Below are 5,527 nucleotides of genomic sequence, written 5' to 3'. Positions count from 1 at the left end.
AGAGAATGCCCCCAGTAGCAAAACCCGCCCCCCCCCCCAAAGAAAAAAAAAAAGATGAAAGGAGATACTGCTTCCACTGTCCCCTCAGGGTTCTTATGCTATATCCTATTTAATGAATATTTGATCATATATTTTGTTAAAACACACACACACACACACACACACAAACTACTAACATGACCCATAGACAGGTAGATCTTACCTTTGAAGAATTACTAGTTTACATTAAGATATTTATACAGAGGCAGCAGGTAGCATAGTGGTGATGGTGCTGGACTCCCACATTGTAGACCATGGTTCGAGTTTTGGACCCGGCAGCTTAAAACTCTTGCCAGGTGCATGTGTGTGCATGCCCAAAATCCTAAGAGAAGAATGGAGGAAAAGGGATTGCAGCCTGGCCATCTCCCCTGGGGGTCGATATCTCACTTTCTATCTCTCTGTCTCTCTCCCTCTCTAGTGAGTGCATGTGCCCTATAGCAAAAATCTCTCTCTTGAAAGAAAAAAAAGATGTTTATACAAAAATTTATAGCTACTATATTCTTAATGTCAAATGAGCAGTGTAATAATTGCTATAGTTTAGGTCTTCAAACAGGGAGCTATCACTGAAAAATTTTCCACTAATACAAAGTATTAGAAATATGAGGCTTAAACTAAAGTAATTTAATAATTCTAATTTATGACATATTCAAATAACATTTCTGTGTCTTTTTTTTAAATAAACTTATTTTGGGGCCAGCCTGTGGACATGGTTAAGTTCTAGTCCCAGACCTAATGGTTTGGAAAAAAAACACCAGGTGCAAGTTGTGTGCGCACCCCCAAAATCATGAAAAGAGGGAGAGAAGAATGAGAAGGAATTGCACTGTGACCGTCCCTCACATGGGTGCGTTCTCACTTTCTGTCTCTCTCTCTCCCTCTCTTTCTCTCTCTCTCTGTTACTCCCTGGCAAATCCATATGCCCTTTAGCTAAATTACAAAAAAATTGAGCTTACATATAGAAGGTAAAGCAATTACTATAATATCTCATAGATAAATGTTTAGTATTTCCAAAAAAAATAAAAGTGGCCTATTTATGTCTGGATTCAATGTGCTTTCTGTGTATGAAGCATGATAATCCTAATCGACCAGCAGTTATTAGCTGCCTGTCAATATACATTAAGTACAGTTTGCCCAATACTGGCTGGAAGAATGAACCTAATTCTTTAGGGGACTGGGAAAGTCATAGAATTTAGTGCTAAAGGAAACATCTATTCAGCCACCATAATTTCCTGGTGTCTTATTGAGTTGCTAAGAGAAATACTTGAGACTAAAAACTCAAGATTTTGGTGGCCAGAAAGTCAAAGGAGTGAGCCTAAAATATCATTCATAGGACCAACATATGGTGTTATGTAGTCAACCATGGTTTGAGTCCCGGACCTGGCGGCTTAAAACTCACAATGGGGGACCAGTGTTTGGTGTAATGTCTATGTTGCGGACTCCCATGTAGCCAACTGCGGTTCAAGTCCCAGACCCGGTGGCTTGGACTCACGCTGGGTGCGTGCATGCTCAGGATCCCGAGCGGAGAATGGAGGAGAAGGGATTGCGACGTGGCCACACACCCCCCCCCACAACCCCCTGTGGGGATGATTTCTCACTTTCTGTCTTTGTCTTTCTGGAGAGCACATGTGCCCTATAGCAAAAACCTCTCAAAACAAAACAAAACCCCTCACTCTGGGCATGTGTGTGTGTGTGTCCAAAATCCCTAGAGGAGAATGGATGAGAAGGAATTGCAGCATGGCCATCCCACTTGAGGGGTGATTTCTTGCTTTCTGTCTCTTAGTCTCTTTCTCCTATTTCTTGTGTGAACTCACACTCCCTATAGCAAACATCTCTCTTAAAAAATGAAAAAAAAAAAAAAAAACACCACTTTCAGAAGCTCCGAGCATGGCATGTGCATGTGAAGAGAGAAGGAATTACAGACAGCTCTCTCTTCTAACAACCAGCGCATGAGAAGGGATTAGTACTTGCAAGGGAATTAATCCTTTCTCATGAGAGCTGGTACTCACTGGGTCCTGAGAGACATCATTAATTTATTCAGAAGAGTGTTGCCTCCATGATCCAATACTAATGATGCAGTCATTTCCCACTAGTCCTCACCACCTCCCAACATCGGTCCCCACAATGTGAAACTGCAGGGATGAGCCATCATCTAACCTGGTTGGATATCAAGGTCAATGTGTAACAACTCTGTCCATATGTCTTATGAAAACTTTGTGATTCAATTCCTATTTAGGAATCCAAAAGTTGACTGAGTAAATTATTTCTCTGAACACTCTGACATGGGTAAGACATTTTTTCCCCTTGAGAAAAGCATGTGTATCATGCCCATATCTGTATATGCTTTCCAGAGAAAGCATCAAAGCCAGATGTTCGCAGCTCTCTCTGGAGGAAGAATATATTAAGAAATAGTTCATCAAAGACAAAGTCCTGACTTAGTTTCTCTTATAAAAACATCATATTTGTATTTCTCCCATGGTAACGTTAATCACTAAAGATGTATTGGGCTGTTGGGAAGTCATGATGCAGTTTTGCTTAAGAAAAAACATAAAAAATATGTCATGACTTTGCTGATGACCTAATATATGTGTGCATTATATCTTTAATAGGTGATGCACACACATGCATACACACATACATATGTATGTATTTCCCTAATAAACACTTGAAAAATGAAATTATGGCATGAAAAATGGCATTTCTGCTTTGTCTGAGATTCACTTTAGAACTTTAAAATATTTCACATTAGATCCCAAGTAGCCCCCCTGGATTTAAATTGGTAATATTCTTCTTTATAACAACTTGTTTTGAGCTTGTGCATTTATTTCTGCCCAAAGTTGTAAGTTTGTTGATTTCTCAGTCTTTTTTTTAAGAAAGGGAATTTGCCCCAGTTTATAGGCTCCCCTATTATTGTAGTGAAATATGGTATCACAGTCACTTGTTAATATGCATTTAGACACATTAGATTTTATTAGCCATTGAGTTGTGTCTTTTATAACAGAATTTTTAAAAAATTGTCTGAATTACCTTCAAGTTTAAAGATCTACTATTTTCAAGTTTGGGGTGCTTCCTTTGTAAAAGTAGCACATTGAATTATTAATAAATTGTCTCCAAGAATCAATTCACATTTCTTTCTTGGGCTAAAATGAATAAGAAAAAGATAAAAGAATAGAGAAAGAAACAATGGACATGTGATTGCTATCAAAATCATTTATTGTTTTACTTTAATTCTGTTAAAGTACTATGGCCTCTGTATTAATTATTTTATTTAAAATAATGTCACGTTTAAGAGGTGGTTCTATAGAAGACTGATTCAAAGAGACCTAAAAGGAAAATGTCTCAACATAGCAAGTGCAAAGATGACTTTGTTTATAACGGTTACAAACCGTTTGCCCATTAAAACCACATACTGAGGAATAATTTCTATGATTATAAAGCTAAAAACACCAATGATGGATTCCAAAATTGCCTCCCATCCTGTTCTTTGTTCTAAATCTAGTTTTCTAGTATTAATATTCAGAGTTTATCCTTCACCAAAAGAGTCTAATTATGGAAGTATGATCAGATTGGTGATGAGTAATTCAACTGGGAATGGAATTCTACAGGTAATGTAATATGAACTGCGATCAGGAATGACAATGACTTTTTAAGGCTTTTCAAACTGCTTATTTGAGTCTAAAATAGCAAAGCTAACACAGAATATCAGGCAGAAACCAAATTTTCAGTTGATGCAATTCTGTCATTTGGGGAATATTAATATTAGTCTAAGCTGCAGTTGACTACAAAATGAGCAAATATGAAAGGCATATAGAATGGTGGAGTCTGTGTTTTTCTCATTATGTAAGCTGAAACATAAGATAATATTTCCAATTAATCTGTCTTCATCAGGCTGCCTTAAAATTATTGTTACTACTTTTTAAAAACTTACACGCCCATTATAGTAAGTATCTAATGTTTTTCACCTAGTATTATGTATTTACCTTAGTGGTATCTTGGGAGATCTGTTTTCTCTGCAGTTCTGAGCAATGCAACATGGTTGTGATGAGAATAAGAATAATAACAATAATAGACACTGATATATGTGGAGTATTTCCTGTGTGTCGAGAAGTGTGCTCAGTGGTTTGTGCATATTCTCTCTTATATTTACCCATGAGGTAGGTACCATGACTAGATCCATTTCATACGCTAAACAGAGGCTCAAAGAGATAACCATGTCTAAATCCCACTAAAAAAAGATGGCGAAATCATTTCTTTCTTTTAGCTTCTCTAACTTCCTGGCTTGCCCTACCAGATCATTGAACTTTTTCTTCTCTACCACTTCAGAGCTTGACAATAATTTCTTAGATGGAAAGGTAAAATTATTTTTAATCCCCTAAAAGATACATCAATTAGGTGAATAACAGATTGTTTCACATTAAGTTAACAGATTATTTCACATTAAGTTATGAGTTTTAGAATAGTAACCTGATGTTTGCATCCCACTTTTGACATGTGTTCCTTTATCATGACTTGAAAATAACATAAATGGTCATGTATTCCTTCCATACTCTGTCTTTCATGGGCTAATTTGTACATGAGCTGCCTAAATGGTAGGTTCCTGAAGTTCAGCAAGAGATCATGTCTGTTTTATTTTTAAGCAACTTCTACTGAATTATTATCTATAGTATTTGTTTTTCTAATTATAAAGGAGATCTATGATTTTTTAATGAAACATAAATTGATATATATATATGTGTATATATATATATATGCATTTCATCACTGACAAACTTAAGCATTTTCTTTGGGCCAGAAGCCTAGACTAGGTTAGGGGCAACTTCCCCCTCTCACAGAGGTTCTCATCTGATGGGGATGAACAGCATGGAAGATTGAAGAGATTATGACATATTCTTGATCATCACCACTTTCTCCCCTTCACTATTAGATTCTTATTTACTTAAATAAGATATGAAATTTCTCTAAGGGATACAAATATCTCTACAAGCTAAATATTGGAATTTTAAAATTACTTTATTTTAAGTATATATTGTCCAGCCACTTCAAGAAACTACTGTTTCCTTTAGTTTATTTTCATTTTGACCTCCCATAAATGTATTAAAATAGTGGTAAACGTTAGAGTTCGAAGCTTTCATCAACTATCAGTAAACCAATGGACACATTCAATATATGCAATATGTTAATCAGACACATGGAACCGCATTCCAGATCTTTTTCACATTTCCAAATTAGTGCATTTTTAAAAATTCATTCTGCAATAGGTCCCATCTCCTATTATATGCTCACTTGTGATAACATGACAGACTTTATGTCTCTGGGTTTCTGTTGCCCTGCATAATCAATACCAAAGTTTTCTAAGTAGCTGTCTTCAAGCACAGCTCAGTGGGACACCCCCATTTCTGTCAGAGAGAACTTCGTATTCTCCCCTAAAGAAGCTATATTTTCCTTGTCCTCACTACATTCTCTGCCTCTCTTCAAGTACCTGCTCTCATTCCTG

The sequence above is a fragment of the Tupaia chinensis genome, unplaced genomic scaffold, assembly GCF_000334495.1.
Source record: "Tupaia chinensis unplaced genomic scaffold, TupChi_1.0 Scaffold000298_1, whole genome shotgun sequence".
In the NCBI taxonomy this organism is placed as follows: domain Eukaryota; kingdom Metazoa; phylum Chordata; class Mammalia; order Scandentia; family Tupaiidae; genus Tupaia; species Tupaia belangeri.
Note: the sequence above shows the minus strand (reverse complement) of the source record.